General features: G+C 43.4%; 2 protein-coding genes and 2 long non-coding RNA genes across 4 annotated transcripts in view; all 4 read right to left on the bottom strand.

Moving 5' to 3' along the window:
• The window catches only part of LOC139545119 (B-cell receptor CD22-like), a 176306-nt gene that overhangs the window by 91549 nt on the left and 67654 nt on the right, over window positions 1–17103 (bottom strand). The window lies entirely within an intron of this gene.
• The window catches only part of LOC139551849 (B-cell receptor CD22-like), a 98986-nt gene that overhangs the window by 75266 nt on the left and 6617 nt on the right, over window positions 1–17103 (bottom strand). The window lies entirely within an intron of this gene.
• On the bottom strand, window positions 5182–7258 carry LOC139567994 (uncharacterized). The gene is made up of 2 exons (XR_011673488.1): window positions 7129–7258; window positions 5182–6923 (listed from the first exon to the last, which is right to left on the bottom strand). It is a non-coding gene; the product is annotated as an uncharacterized lncRNA (long non-coding RNA).
• On the bottom strand, window positions 9955–16423 carry LOC139545420 (uncharacterized). The gene is made up of 2 exons (XR_011669070.1): window positions 14541–16423; window positions 9955–13245 (listed from the first exon to the last, which is right to left on the bottom strand). It is a non-coding gene; the product is annotated as an uncharacterized lncRNA (long non-coding RNA).

Genomic DNA, 17103 nt, shown 5'->3' with positions numbered 1-17103 from the left:
CAGAACTCATTTTGTAGCAAACTTCCATACAGGAAGTGAAAAATCTGAAAACGATGCTCTGTTCCAGGGCCTGCCTATTCAATTTGGAAGGAGAGTTTACAGTCTAACCACACACATTGGTATTTGTAGTTGTCCACATATTCTAAGTCAGAGCCGTCCAGAGTAGTGATGCTGGACGGGCGGGCAGGTGCAGGAAGTGATCGATTGAATAGCATGCATTTAGTTTTACTTGCAGTTGGAGGCCACAGAAGGAGAGTTGTATGGCATTGAATCTCGTCTGGAGGTTAGTTAACACAATGTCCAAAGAGGGGCCAGAAGTATACAGAATGGTGTCGTCTGCGTAGAGGTGGATCAGAGAATCACCAGCAGCAAGAGCAACCTCATTGATGTATACAGAGAAGAGAGTCGGCCCGAGAATTGAACCCTGTGGCACCCCCATAGAGACTGCCAGAGGTCCGGACAACAGGCCCTCCGATTTGACACACTAAACTCTATCAGAGAAGCAGTTGGTAAACCAGGCGAGGCAGTCATTTGAGAAACCAAGGCTGCCGAGTCTGCCAATAAGAATGTGGTGATTGACAGAGTTGAAAGCCTTGGCCAGGTCGATGAATACGGCTGCACAGTAATGTCTCTTATAGATGGCGGTTATGATGTCGTCACCTTGAGCGTGACTGAGGTGCACCTATGACCAGCTCTGAAACCAGATTGCATAGCGGAGAAGGTACGGTGGGATTCGAAATGGTTTGTTCACTTGGCTTTCGAGGACCTTAGAAAGACAGGGTAGGATAGATATAGGTCTGTAGAAGTTTGCGTCTAGAGTGTCACCCCCTTTGAAGAGGGGGATGACTGCGGCAGCTTTTCAATCTTTGGGAATCTCAGACGTTATGAAAGAGAGGTTGAACAGGCTAGTAATAGGGGTTGCAACAACAGATAATTTTAGAAAGAGAGGGTTGATTGTCTAGCCCGGCTGATTTGTAGGGGTCCAGATTTTGCAACTCTTTCAGAACATCAGCTATCTGGATATGGGTGAAGGAGAAATGGTGGGGGCTTTGGTGGGTTGCTGTGGAGGGTGCCGGGCAGTTGATCGGGATAGGGGTAGCCAGGTGGAAAGCATCGCCAGCCGTAGAGAAATGCTTATTGAAATTCTCAATTATAGTGGATTTATCAGTGGTAACAGTGTTTCCTCGACTCAGAGCAGTGGGCAGCTGGAAGGAGGTGCTCTTATTCTCCATGGACTTTACAGTGTCCCAGAACCATTTTGAGTTTGTACTACAGGATGCAAATTTCTGTTTGAAAAAGCTAGCCTTAGCTTTCCTAACTGCCTGTGTATATTTGTTCCTAACTTCCCTGAAAAGTTGCATATCACGGGGGCTATTCGATGCTAATGCAGAACGCCACAGGATGTTTTTGTGATGGTCAAGGGCAGACATAGTCCTTAGTTCACTCCAGACCTATCTATTCCTAGTTCTACATTTTTTGAATGGGGCATGCTTATTTAAGATGGTGAGGAAGGCACTTTTAAAGAATAACTAGGCATCATCTACTGACGAGATGAGGTCAATGTCATTCCAGGATACCCCGGCCAGGTTGATTAGAAAGGCCTGCTCTCAGAAGTGTTTAAGGGAGCGTTTGACAGTGATGAGGGGTGGTCGTTTGATCGCAGACCCATTACGGATGCAGGCAATGAGGCAGTGATCGCTGAGATCTTGATTGAAAACAGCAGCGATCTATTTGGAGGGCGAGTTGGTTAGGATGATATCTATGAGGGTGCCCGTGTTTACGGATTTGGGGTTGTACCTGGTAGGTTCATTGATAATTTGTGTGAGGCTGAGGGCATCAAGCTTAGATTGTAGGATGGCCGGGGTGTTAAGCATGTCCCAGTTTAGGTCACCTAGTAGCACGAGCTCAGAAGATAGATGGGGGGCAATCAATTCACATAGATGGGGGGCACAGCTGGGGCAGAGGGTGGTCTATAGCAAGCGGCAACAGTGAGAAACTTGTTTCTGGAAAGGTGAATTTTTAGAAGTAGAAGCTCGAATTGTTTGGGTACAGACTTGGATAGTAATACAGAACTGTGCAGGCTATCTTTGCAGTAGATTGCAACACCACCCTCTTTTGCAGTTCTATCTTAGCGGAAAATGTTATAGTTAGGGATGGAGATTTCAGGGTTTTTGGTGGTTTTCCTAAACCAGGATTCAGACACGGCTAAGACATCCGGTTTGGCAGAGTGTGCTAAAGCAGTGAGTAAAACAAACTTAGGGAGTAGGGTTCTAATGTTAACATACATGAAACCAAGGCTTTAACGGTTACAGAAGTCAACAAATGAGAGCACCTGGGGAGCGGGAGTGGAGCTAGGCACTGCAGGTCCTAGATTAACCTCTACATCACCAGAGGAACAGAGGAGAAGCAGGATAAGGGTATGGCTAAAGGCTATGTGAACTGGCCGTCTAGCACGTTCGGAACAGAGAGTAAAAGGAGCAGGTTTCTGGGCACGATAGCATAGATTCAAGGTATAGTGTACAGACAAAGGTAAGGTAGGATGTGAGTACATTGGAGGTAAACCTAGGCATTGAGTAATGATGAGAGAGATAGAGTCTCTAGAGACGTTTAAACCAGGTGATGTCATCGCATATGTAGGAGGTGGAACAACATGGTTGGTTAAGGCATTGAGCAGGGCTAGAGGCTCTACAGTGATATAAGACAGTAATCACTAACCAGGACAGTAATGGACGAGGCATATTGATATTAGAGAGAGGCATGCGTAGCCAAGTGAACATATGGGTCCAGTGAGGTTGGTTGGGCTGACTGGGGACACGGCGATTCAGACAGTTAGCAGGCCGATGCTAACAAGCTAACAGTTAGTAGGCCGGGCTAAACAAGCTAGCAGTTAGCAGACCGGGGCTAGCAAGCTAGCAGTTAGCAGACCGGGTTAGCAAGTTAGCAGAAGGGCCTTTGAGGGATGTAGCGATGGAGGTAAGTCTGTTTTTGCCTCTTCGTGCGGTGGCGTCGATAGACCAGTCGTGGATTAGTAGGGTTCCAAGTAGCTCTAGGTAGCTAGCAGGCCGCGGTTAGCAGAATGGTCCTTCAGCGGACGTCGCGCCTGAGGGGCCTGTTGGAATCCTCGGGCAGATTATGTCGGTATTCCAGTCGTAGAGGATCGGCGGGGTTCCGTGCCCCGTACCGGCAGTAGAAGGGGTCCGGATATTGTAGCCCAGGAGTGGGCTTCAGTGGTAGCACAGGAGCCCTAGCCGGGATAGCTTCAGGCAAATTGGTCCTTGCTCCGGGAGGGAAACGCTATCCAGGAGGTGTCTCCCTTAGAAAAAAAACAGATCCACGCCACATTGGGTGAGGCGAGTTGCAGGAGAGTATTTAGAAGTTGAGGTTTAGGAAAATATTTTTAAAAGATATGCGAAGAAAAATATGTAAAAAGATATATACAAGGGACACGACAGGAGAAAGACAAAGACGTCTGACTGCTACGCCATCTTGGATTAGATGGAACCTAAGTCAGAGGAGTAGATCTCGAAACTCCCGTAGCTGTATCAACTATTCCTAAAGAACCAGAGAGAGAGAGAGGGAGACAGAGAGAGTTTGGACAAGATTACACAAATCTAATTTCAGGTGGGAGTAAAGTGGTATTTTATGTTGTGTACCTGTGGTGTTTGGGGTCATAGGTCAGAGGTTAAGCTTTAAGGTGCTGTGTATCTGTGGTCTTTGGGGTAACAGTGGATAGCCTCAGAGAACATGTCCACAGCCTGAGAGTACTGGCCCTGCTTAAACAAGTGAATAGCCTTCTCTGGAGGAGAACACACACATACAGTGTTAAACTGGGGTCATTTCAGTGAATAGAAATAATCATTCTGAGACAATTGTGTTCATGTCACCTGTTAGTGAGACTCTCTTCCTCTTCACAGGGACTGAACTCTCCACCTGAAATGAGACAACTCAGTAAATACTGCCTCTGTGTGTGTGTGTGTGTGTGTGTGTGTGTGTGTGTGTGTGTGTGTGTGTGTGTGTGTGTGTGTGTGTGTGTGTGTGTGTGTGTGTGTGTGTGTGTGTGTGTGTGTGTGTGTGTGTGTGTGTGTGTGTGTGTGTGTGTGTGTGTGTGTGTGTGTGTGTGATTGGTGATTAATTGTTAGTGCACATTTCGGGAAGGGTGGAGAAAAGGGACGCAGACAGAAAGAACTGGGGCCAGGGGCAGAGAGGAACAGGGGGAGAGAGGAACAGGGACAGAGAGGAACAGGGGCAGAGAGGAACAGGGGCAGAGAGGAACAGGGGGAGAGAGGAACAGGGACAGAGAGGAACAGGGGCAGAGAGGAACAGGGGGAGAGAGGAACAGGGACAGAGAGGAACAGGGGCAGAGAGGAACAGGGGCAGAGAGGAACAGGGGGAGAGAGGAACAGGGGCAGAGAGGAACAGGGGCAGAGAGGAACAGGGGCAGAGAGGAACAGGGGCAGAGGGGCAGAGAGGAACAGGGGCTGAGAGGAACAGGGGCAGAGAGGAACAGGGGCAGAGAGGAACAGGGGCAGAGAGGAACAGGGGCACAGGGGCAGAGAGGAACAGGGGGAGAGAGGAACAGGGGGAGAGAGGAACAGGGGGAGAGAGGAACAGGGGGAGAGAGGAACAGGGGGAGAGAGGAACAGGGGGAGAGAGGAACAGGGGCAGAGAGGAACAGGGGCAGAGAGGAACAGGGGCAGAGAGGAACAGGGGCCAGGGGCAGAGAGGAACAGGGGCAGAGAGGAACAGGGGCAGAGAGGAACAGGGGGAGAGAGGAACAGGGGGAGAGAGGAACAGGGGCAGAGAGGAACAGGGGCAGAGAGGAACAGGGGCAGAGAGGAACAGGGGGAGAGAGGAACAGGGGCAGAGAGGAACAGGGGCTGAGAGGAACAGGGGCAGAGAGGAACAGGGGGAGAGAGGAACAGGGGCAGAGAGGAACAGCGGCCAGGGGCAGAGAGGAACAGGCAAAGCCTAAATCGTTTTCCTAGATACGGTCTATGTCTTTGCCAGGCTAGAGGAATTCACATCTTTCATCAATGTCATTTTTTTTCTTTAATTGTCACTCGACGAGTGAATTCAGACAATCCAATCAGAGAGGGAAACGTAAATATAAATATAAATATACGCCACGTTGCAGCGGATAAAGATACAGATAAAAATTACATTTAATAATGAAACTTCATCTGATTTGATAAAACTGTATTTTATTATGAATTAATACAACTGATTGACATAATAAAACAGTAAATCATTTGTACACCCAGCTCCCCCACATGCTGAGAGGATACAGATTGTCATTTTACATTGATGCTCTCAATCAATCATTCTTTACTCCTCATATTGTCACTTTAGTCAACTTCAATTGTATTAGTCCACTGAACATACATGTATTAGTCCACTGAACATACATGTATTAGTCCACTGAACATACATGTATTAGGCCACTGAACATACATGTATTAGTCCACTGAACATACATGTGTTAGTCCACTGAACAAACACTGAGTGCACAAAATATTAGGAACACCTGCTATTTCCATGACATTAACTGACCAGGTGAATCCAGGTGAAAGCTATGATCCCTTATTGATGTCACTTGTTAAATCCACTTCAATCAGCGTAGATGAAGGGGAGGAGACAGGTTAAATAAGGATTTTTAAGCCTTGAGACATGGGTTGTGTATGTATGCCTATTCAGAGGGTGAATGGGCATGATAAAATATTAAAGTGACTTTGAATGGGGTACAGTATTAGGTGCCAGGCGCACTGCTTTGAGTGTGTCAAGAACTACAACGCCGCTGGGTTTTTCATGCTCAACAGTTTCCCGTGTGTATCAAGAATGGTCCACCACCAAAAGGACACCCAGCAAACTTGACACAACTGTGGGAAACATTGGAGTCAACATGGGCCAGAATCCCCGTGGAACGCTTTCGACACCTTGTAGAGTCCATGCCCCGACGAATTGAGGCTGTTCTGAGGGCAAAAGGGGGTGGTGCAACTCAATATTAGGAAGGTGTTATGGGTCTTGTTCCAATATCCACAGCAGCACACTACTTGTTTCATTTAAGGTGGTCTAGTGTGGATGGTAGAACACCCCATGGACACTGGTGACGTTCCAGGATGACTCATGGTTGCGTGCCACGTCACTGACTGTGCAGTCGTGCATCAGTTTGCTATATCATGATTGGGTTAGCTGACACCTTAAACAAACACCTATCCATGTGTTGTGAGAGAAGGCAGGTGAGTGCAATTTAGTCTGCCTGGAACATGCCCATATTCAATTAAAAAGCATTGATTATTTATCCCCTGTAGGGGCAATTACTTGGCACCCTATGGCATCAGGCTGGCAAAGTGACATCACAAGGGGTCACACATTCAGGTCACATGTCCAGTCACATGACCATACATACATACACAGTAAAACACATGATAACAACAGATGTCAGCCCCCTTAGTGTCTACAACATGGTCATCACAGAGGAGGTTCACTGGGCAAAGATCCCTTCAAGGTTCTAATGATGATGTAATTTCCATGTTTCACAGCTCAGGCCGAGGGAGAGGGGGAAGGAAATCAGAGGTGCACTCCTCTTCACTTTGATTGACACTTCACACACTCATTCTATATGTCCAGTGTTCTGTCTGGGATCTGTGGTCTGTGCCAGAGGACTACAAACAGAGTGACAACCCCCCAAGCATCCTGTTCCCTTTTAAAGTAGGGACACAGTCCCTCATCTTCTTCCTTAATCTTCATCATCCTCCTCCCTCTCTACTATCCAGTCACTGCGTGGTGGTCAGGGTTGCCATGGTTTCCTGTCTCTTCCTTTCTGGTCAGGCTTGTGTTTGAAGCGACACTTGTCACCATAGAAACAGCCGGTGGTCCTCCAGAAGAAACACTCGTCACCATTGATGGGAGCCATCCTCCTGGTCCTGGGAGAGAGAGACAAACAGTATGAAAACACAAACACCTGCACCTGTGCTCCTGCTTCCTCCTTCCATCACTTTGAACATTTCAAAAGATTATATAAGATGATTGGTAACACTTTAGAATAACTCATAATTATTCATTATACATGCTTATATATATGTTTATAAATCGTAGATGATGTTTTGACAGACAGATGGATGTCCTTACCCTGTGGATGCGTACTGGGAGGCTGAGGAGGTGTTGAGGCCTATAGAGTTGGTCCTCTGAGGAGAGGGAGGGGTTCTCTGCATCTAGCTGTCTGGGAACCTGATCACCAGGCTGGTGCTCTCCAGCTCCACCCCCTGGACCGGAGGACAAACAGCAGGCACAGTCCAAATACATGCAATGGGACCAATAGCATAGTCCCACAAGTACAATGGAACCAATAACAAAGCTTGTTTTTCCTTTGCTGCCAGAAAGGAGTTGAATCGTTGTACTTTTCTCTCTGTGTTGAACGATGTTGATACTATTTAAAGCTCTAAACTGAAGCTCTAAACTGAAGGCTCTCATGCAGAGACATCTAACACACCATTGTGATCTCTACTGTGCTGTCAGGTGGACATCAGTAGCAACACGCAGCATCAAACCCTGGTCCATTCCTATTCAGAAAGCCATTCAAGGACAACTGAGGGGAGGGGAGGGGAGGTAGAGGAGATGAAGTGAGAGTGAAGGGAGGAAAGGATGGGGAGATAGAAGGAGTGGAGAGAGGGAGAAGACAGACCGACACACACACACACACACACACACAATCAGCAATGTCCACGTTCACAGTAGAAAGCTCAGACACTGACCTTCAACCCCATCGGTGCACTCCCCTTAAAGAAGTATCCCTTTGTCCAATCAGGGGCGAGCTGGATGGACTTCTGAGCGTCTGATAGGGCAGAGGGGTAGAGCTCCAGACACCAGTAGCAGTATGAACCACATTCCCAAAGAACCAAAGAAATGAGATCAATGTAGAAATAGTCCATCCAGATCTTTACCACCTAGTAAATCTGTTGGACCACTTACATTAGAGTACTCCTGCAGTAGTCTAGGGAGCAACATACCCATACCACCCACACACACACACACGCAAAAACACACACACACACATATAAACACACACACAAGCAAACACACACATACACACACACACACACACAAGCAAAAACACACACGCACACACACATATAAACACAAACACACACACACGCAGGCACACACACACACACCCATACAACGTCTGAACTACCGGGAAAGACTCTGGCAAGTTCCAGACTCAGTGTGTGTTTACGTGTGTGTGCGTGTGTGCGTGCATGTTCGTGTGTGTGTTTGTTGATGAACAGTGCTGATTGTTGATCTATTACAGTTTATCTCCTGACAGTAATGGAGTATGCCTGGCTGGCCTACAGGCTAGCCACTCATGCATTATGTTGTTTAATGGCGCCATCATGTGTACAATAGGCAGAAATACAAGAAACATAATTGATTTATTTGTTGTCTATTTATTGTCTAACTTTGAGCTTATTTACAACATGATACTTGTACTGTATTCAATGTAAAAAAAAACTGCAAAATGTAATGTATCTAAAATAAGTAATAATTCATAATTTGATAATAAAACAAGCAATATTATGACACTGAACAATATGGTATAACATAATATAAAATATAAAATGACAAATAATATCTGACACCAATACAAAGTAAAACATATTTAAACAAATCAGGAGCAACTCCAGAGCTAAAATTATTTAAAAGCTCTTATCAATATTATTCCTTTTGTGTCACTAAAACAAGCCAATACTTTATCTATTATAAAAAATCTGGAATTGGCTAAATCCCATAGAAAAATATCAAAAACAGATATGTACACAAGAAAATAAGGCTATTTATTAAGCGGAGCTAGTTCAGAAAGGAAACCCGAGTGCCCGCCTCAACTGAGATTGCACCAATTAGAGGCTAGTATCATTCACGACTTCCTTATTGACCGGGTCTGCTCTTACATCCTTCTGCCGCTTGCTGCTACTAAGCGCTGGCTTCTTTTTCTCCATTGACTCTGCTGCTGTAACTAGCTGTTTCTCGCTATGCTGCTAATTTCTGATATAATGTTTTCTTTGTAAGTGCTCGCTAGCTGTGTTTGAACCTCGCCCGCATCGTTCAATATGCTCATGTTGCAATGTTTGGCTGCTGCGGTGATGTGATTAATTGCGAGGATCAACCATGTTGCTGCTCTGTTTTCAGTTAATAGCTGGATACAAACTAGCTAGCTAAGTAGAATTAGCCTCAGGAGTAGTCTATCATACTGCCTCCTTGTTTGTTCCCAATACCAGCTTTGAGCTGAGTCAGTGTGCTCCGTGAACCATCATGGAGAACAGTCCTTCATCCATACAAGGAGGAAGTAGTCTATACTAGACTAGCATACAGGCTATGTGTTGCTATACAGTGAGTGAGAAGCAATGTTTTCTGATCATGAGCAGAAGATGGTGTTTATCACAGTGATTCAGTAGTATTTCAGTCTGTGGACGTTAACTAGTTTAGTACAGTATGTGTCCAGCTCACGAAACCGCTGCAATCAATGCACACTATCAGCCATAGCTTACATTTTACAGGTAATCTCAGTCACATTAGTCGGTGTGACTTTCGCCGACAGTCACTATTCAAATGTTGTACACAATATTTCTGGTTATTATTCTTGGAACCCTATTCCCTTACACAGTTTAAACTAGAAGCCTTCAAATGAACTTGCAGACTGGTCTGGACTAGTGCATTTGTATAGTTACACTTTAGCTGCACTTCTACTCTGATTTGCTCAGAGCATCTGCTAGATCATTAGTGCAGGGGTTCTTCAACCTTTTCAGCCTGAGACCGAATACAACATTCTGTGTTTTCCTGGGACCCAAACTCAGGAAAATATGCAACTATACATAATTATCAGTACATGTCATTGCCCTTATGCCTAAAAACAAATGCAATATAGACAAAAACAAATAACAATTAAATTAAATATCCATATAAGTATGTATTAATGTTTATTTTCCTCCATTAAAAACATATCTGTCTAGGTTGGAACTGTTGCTGTTAAAATACAATAAATCATTTTAATTCTGAATTGGAATAAAAGGATTGATCACATCACACAGATGAATAACAGAACACATACACAGGCTTTTTGATAGTGCAACCCTAAGTAACAGTACAGATGAAAAATGATCAGGCCTACTGTACATCTTAGTGTAGAAATGATTGTTGAAAGTCTAGGTTGAAACTGTTGCTGTTAACCTGTTTTGGCTGCAGCCCGACGTCGGTACACTTATGACAACATCCAGCTCAAGTGCAGGGCACGAAATTCAAAAGATATTTTTTTTAAATATTTAACTTTCACACATTAACAAGTCCAACACAGCATATGAAAGGTACACATCTTGTGAATCAAGCCAACATGTCCGATTTTTAAAATGTTTTACAGGGAAGACACAATATGTAAATCTATTAGCTAACCACGTTAGCAAAAGACACCACTTTTCTTACTCCATCAGTTTTTTACTCCATCAGTAGCTATCACAAATTCGACCAAATAAAGATATAAATAGCCACTAACCAAGAAACAACTTCATCAGATGACAGTCTGATAACATATTTATTGTATAGCATATGTTTTGTTAGAAAAAATGTGCATATTTCAGGTATAAATCATAGTTTACATTGCAGCTATAGTCAGAAATTGCACCGAAAGCAGACAGAAAAATTACAGACACCAACGCCAAATAACTAAATACTCATCATAAAACATTTCTGAAAAATACATAGTGTACAGCAATTGAAAGACAGGCATCTTGTGATTCCAGACAATATTTCCGATTTATCAAGTGTTTTACAGCGAAAACACAATATAGCGTTATATTAGCGTAGCCACAATAGCCAGAAACACTTGGGCGCCGACGACCAGTTCACATGCACGACAGATATTAGAAATAGCATCATAAAATGTTTCTTACTTTTGGTGATCTTCCGTCAGAATGTTGGACAAGGTGTCCTTTGTCCAGAACAGTCGTTGTTTGGATCTGGAACGGCAAATTTCCCTCTTGATTTAGCATGGGCACTTGCCAAGTGGCACGGATCTCTCCAACGTCAACAAAGTCAGAGAACGGAACACGGCAAAACTCCCGAAAAAATTTCAATAATCTGATTAAACTATATTGAAAAAACATACTTTACGATGATATGGTCACATGTATCAAATAAAATCTAAACCGGAGATGTTAGTCGTCCATAACGACAGCTAAACAGAAGGCAAATCCATGTCCTCTTTCGCGCGCTCCAGAAACAGGAAATGGACGGTCACGTCATACAAAGAGCTTTAATTCCACATCAGACCAAGATAGACACGAAATTTCTTCTCTCACCGCCTCTTGACAACCAGGGGAAGGTGTATGAAGTGTACGTAGACTCTTACGTTCATTGCCCATGTATAGGCATGAAGTTGAACAGAGCATCGATTTCTGACATTCCACTTCTTGGTCAGGAAATGTGCTGCAGAATGAGTTCTGTTTCACTCAGAGAAATAATTCAAACGGTTTTAAAAACTAGAGAGTGTTTTCTATCCAATAGTAATAATAATATGCATATTGTACGAGCAAGAATTGAGTACGAGGCCGTTTGAAATGGGCACGATTTAACTGGCTACTCAATACTGCCCCTTGCAGCCATAAGAAGTTTTAAACTACAATACATATTTTTTTATTCTGAACTGGAATAAACGGATTGATCACATCTGTAGACCAGAAAACCCCCACACAGTCCTAATGAGAGCATGTCTATTCTGGGCTCTGTTTTTGACAGTGCAACACTGAGGTTATGCTCAGCCTTGAAACTGTTTCTGTACTTGTTTTTTAAGTATGTCAGAGTTGAGAACCCTGACTCACATTGGTATGTGGTGCCAAACTGGACCAGAACATCTACTGCTTTCTCAGTCAGGCAGGAGACCGCTTCCTACTGTAGATGAGCAGCCCAGAACTGTGAATGTGTTTGCCTCAAAAAGCATCAGTTTATTCCAGTTAAGAATAACAATTATTATTGTATTTTATTAACAGCAACAGTTCCAACCTAGACTAGTTTTCAACAATAATTTCTACAGTAAGATGTAAAGTAGGCCTGATCATTTTTCATTTTCATCTGTACTGTTACTAGGGTTGCACTATCAGTAGCTAGCTTGCTTTGGAGAATGTTAGCTATTAGCCGTGTACAAGGCCAGGGGATTGTTTGAAAGAGAAACTCGCATATACTACTATGAGAGTTAGTTAGTACTCCCTTATTACTGCTTATCACCGGTTATAAAATGCCAACAATCTGAACGACAGCGCTGCGTCGTGTGTAGCGGAGTGATCTTCAAGAAAACCGCAGAAAAAGAGATCCGGTACACAACTCCGATGCACACAGGCATCTCCCTCTCACACTCGTGCAGCTGCCAAACTGAGCATAGACCGCAGCTTAAGCAGAAAGCACATTGAACAGAGAGCGCAGATGCACTTGGCCAAATCAATTCCAGTAATTAATGAAACAATTATGTATTTACAATGACACGTCGCGACCCACCATTAACAGGTCCGTGACTCAACTTTATGAAAGGTTGCATTAGTGCATACTGACTGGTTGCATCACCGACTGTTATGGCAACTGCTCGGCCTCCGACCAAAAGGCGCGTATGGCCCAGTACATCACTGGGGCCAAGCTTCCTGCCATCCAGGACCTCTAACCTGGCGGTGTCAGAGGAAGGCCATAAAAATGGTCAGACTCCAGCTACCCCAGTCATAGGCTGTTCTCTTTGCGACCGCACGGCAAACGGTTCCGGACCGCCAAGTCTAGGTCCAAAAGGCTTCTTAACAGCTTCTACCCCCAAGCCATAAGACTCCTGAACAGCTAATCAAAGGGCTACCAAGACACTGCTGCAACACTCTGTTTATTATCTATGCATAGTCCCTTTAACTCTACCTACATGTACATATTACCTCAACTAACCGGTGCCCCCCAAATTGACTCTGTACAATACCCCCTGTAGAGGGGTTGGGTTAAATGCAGAAGACAAATTTCAGTTGAATGCATTCAGTTGTACAACTGACTAGGTACCCCCTTTCCCTTTATATATCCTCTCTAATGTTATTTTACTGCTGCTGTTTAATTATTTGTTACTTTTATTTTCTATTTTTTACTTAACACTTATTTTTTCGTAACTTATTTTTTTGTAACTTCTGAAAGCATAGTTGGTTAAGGGGCTTGTAAGTAAGCATTTCCCTGTAAGATCTACATCTGTTGTATTCAGCATTTCCCTGTAAGATCTACACCTGTTGTATTCAGCATTTCCCTGTAAGATCTACACCTGTTGTATTCTGCATTTCCCTGTAAGATCTACACCTGTTGTATTCAGCATTTCCCTGTAAGATCTACACCTGTTGTATTCAGCATTTCCCTGTAAGATCTACACCTGTTGTATTCTGCATTTCCCTGTAAGATCTACACCTGTCGTATTCAGCATTTCCCTGTAAGATCTACACCTGTTGTATTCAGCATTTCCCTGTAAGATCTACACCTGTTGTATTCAGCATTTCCCTGTAAGATCTACACCTGTTGTATTCTGCATTTCCCTGTAAGATCTACACTTGTTGTATTCTGCATTTCCCTGTAAGATCTACACCTGTTGTATTCAGCATTTCCCTGTAAGATCTACACCTGTTGTATTCTGCATTTCCTTGTAAGATCTACACCTGTTGTATTCAGCATTTCTCTGTAAGATCTACACCTGTTGTATTCTGCATTTCCCTGTAAGATCTACACCTGTTGTATTCAGCATTTCCCTGTACGATCTACACCTGTTGTATTCTGCATTTCCCTGTAAGATCTACACCTGTTGTATTCTGCATTTCCCTGTAAGATCTACACCTGTTGTATTCAGCATTTCCCTGTAAGATCTACACCTGTTGTATTCTGCATTTCCCTGTAAGATCTACACCTGTTGTATTCTGCATTTCCCTGTAAGATCTACACCTGTTGTATTCAGCATTTCCCTGTAAGATCTACACCTGTTGTATTCTGCATTTCCCTGTAAGATCTACACCTGTTGTATTCAGCATTTCCTTGTAAGATCTACACCTGTTGTATTCAGCATTTCCCTGTAAGATCTACACCTGTTGTATTCTGCATTTCCCTGTAAGATCTACACCTGTTGTATTCTGCATTTCCCTGTAAGATCTACACCTGTTGTATTCTGCATTTCCCTGTAAGATCTACACCTGTTGTATTCTGCATTTCCCTGTAAGATCTACACCTGTTGTATTCAGCATTTCCCTGTAAGATCTACACCTGTTGTATTCTGCATTTCCCTGTAAGATCTACACCTGTTGTATTCAGCATTTCCCTGTAAGATCTACACCTGTTGTATTCAGCATTTCCCTGTAAGATCTACATCTGTTGTATTCAGCATTTCCTTGTAAGATCTACACCTGTTGTATTCAGCATTTCCCTGTAAGAGCTACACCTGTTGTATTCTGCATTTCCCTGTAAGATCTACACCTGTTGTATTCAGCATTTCCTTGTAAGATCTACACCTGTTGTATTCCGCACATGTGACAAATACAATTTGATACTGTTGCATGAGTCACATTATTAGTTTCCATTTTATGGTATAATTTGTGTCACTCTAATATTTACTTCATCCTTATCTGCAACAGTAGGTTCAGGCTGATTTATTAGCCATGTTCTAATCCTGTTATGTATTTTACATAGGTAGGCCTCCCTGTCGGTCCATCATTGTATGCTACTGTAGCGATCACTTCATTCTAGTCATCATGTATTAGCTACTGTTATTCATTCTTATTCATCTTCTGCTAGTAATACATTTACGCGTGTTATCATGTATGCTTGTACATAGTGAGTATGCAGGCATCTTATACCCTGATGAGACTCACTCTGCTACAGTAGTTTTAGTGAGAGTGGGTCATATCTACCACCATCGTGCTGGCCCAAATGCTGTTGGCCGCTATATGCGCTGTTCAGCAGTCGAGCATTACTGGGTCTTTTTATCATTAAGCATATATTCATAGATGTACAGCATCATTTAAAATGTCATACTACTTCTTAAACCGAACTTTCTTCCTCAGATTTCAAGTTATCACATTGGACCTTAGTCCAAAGCTGACGCTGTGATTACTAATCAAGGCTAGCTATAATTTCAGCTGTGTTGGATGGGATGTTGATACTAGCATTACCTAGCATGTGGTGTTCTTACTATAGTTTCAGCTGTGTTGGATGGGATGTTGATACTAGCATTACCTCGCATGTGGTGGTCTTACTATAGTGTCAGCTGTGTTGGATGGGATGTTGATACTAGCATTACCTAGCATGTGGTGATCTTACTATAGTTTCAGCTGTGTTGAATGGGATGTTGATACTAGCATTACCTAGCATGTGGTGGTCTTACTATAGTTTCAGCTGTGTTGGATGGGATGTTGATACTAGCATTACCTAGCATGTGGTGGTCTTACTATAGTTTCAGCTGTGTTGGATGGGATGTTGATACTAGCATTACCTAGCATGTGGTGGTCTTACTGTAGTTTCAGCTGTGTTGGATGGGATGTTGATACTAGCATTACCTAGCATGTGTTGGTCTTACTATAGTTTCAGCTGTGTTGGATGGGATGTTGATACTAGCATTACCTAGCATGTGGTGGTCTTACTATAGTTTCAGCTGTGTTGGATGGGATGTTGATACTAGCATTACCTAGCATGTGGTGGTCTTACTATAGTTTCAGCTGTGTTGGATGGGATGTTGATACTAGCATTACCTAGCATGTGGTGGTCTTACTATAGTTTCAGCTGTGTTGAATGGGATGTTTATTCTAGCATGACCTAGCATGTGGTGGTCTTACTGTAGTTTCAGCTGTGTTGAATGGGATGTTGATACTAGCATGACCTAGCATGTGGTGGTCTTACTATAGTTTCAGCTGTGTTGGATGGGATGTTGATACTAGCATTACCTAGCATGTGTTGGTCTTACTATAGTTTCAGCTGTGTTGGATGGGATGTTGATACTAGCATTACCTAGCATGTGATGTTCTTTCTATAGTTTCAGCTGTGTTGAATGGGATGTTGATACTAACATTACCTAGCATGTGGTGGTCTTACTGTAGTTTCAGCTGTGTTGAATGGGATGTTGATACTAGCATTACCTAGCATGTGGTGGTTTTTCTATAGTTTCAGCTGTGTTGAATGGGATGTTTATTCTAGCATGACCTAGCATGTGGTGGTCTTACTATAGTTTCAGCTAAGTTGGATGGGATGTTGATACTAGCATGACCTAGCATGTGGTGGTCTTACTATAGTTTCAGCTGTGTTGGATGGGATGTTGATACTAGCATGACCTAGCATGTGGTGGTCTTACTATAGTTTCAGCTGTGTTGAATGGGATGTTTATTCTAGCATGACCTAGCATGTGTTGGTCTTACTATAGTTTCAGCTGTGTTGAATGGGATGTTTATTCTAGCATGACCTAGCATGTGTTGGTCTTAGTTCAACATATTTCTACATGAAATGTTATCAAATCTGGAAAAAGCAAAATCTTATAGAAAAATAGAAGAAGCCTAATCTATCCCATTTATCATCTATATACAAACTGTATTTATCATTAGGATAACACTCTAAATTCCAGCATTCACTCAAAAGTTAAAGGTCATTGTCTGGAAAACCTAATAGATAAGAAAGCATAATGATAGTAAGAGAATAGCATTGTGAGGCCTAGCTTTGGTTTGATGCTGTTGCTCTTCAGTCCAGGTTCTGTTGTGGTTCTCTTCAGTCCAGGTTCTGTGGTGGTTCTCTTCAGTCAGGTTCTGTGGTGGTTCTCTACAGTCCAGGTTCTGTGGTGGTTCTCTTCAGTCAGGTTCTGTTGTGGTTCTCTTCAGTCCAGGTTCTGTGGTGGTACTCTTCAGTCAGGTTCTGTGGTGGTTCTCTTCAGTCAGGTTCTGTGGTGGTTCTCTTCAGTCCAGGTTCTGTGGTTGTACTCTTCAGTCAGGTTCTGTGGTGGTTCTCTTCAGTCCAGGTACTGTGGTGGTTCTTTTCAATCCAGGTTCTGTGGTGGTTCTCTTCAGTCCAGGTTCTGTGGTGGTTCGCTCCAGT

Source organism: Salvelinus alpinus, chromosome 2 (genome assembly GCF_045679555.1).
Source record: "Salvelinus alpinus chromosome 2, SLU_Salpinus.1, whole genome shotgun sequence".
In the NCBI taxonomy this organism is placed as follows: Eukaryota; Metazoa; Chordata; class Actinopteri; order Salmoniformes; family Salmonidae; genus Salvelinus; species Salvelinus alpinus.
This window is presented reverse-complemented; position numbering and strand designations above follow the sequence as displayed.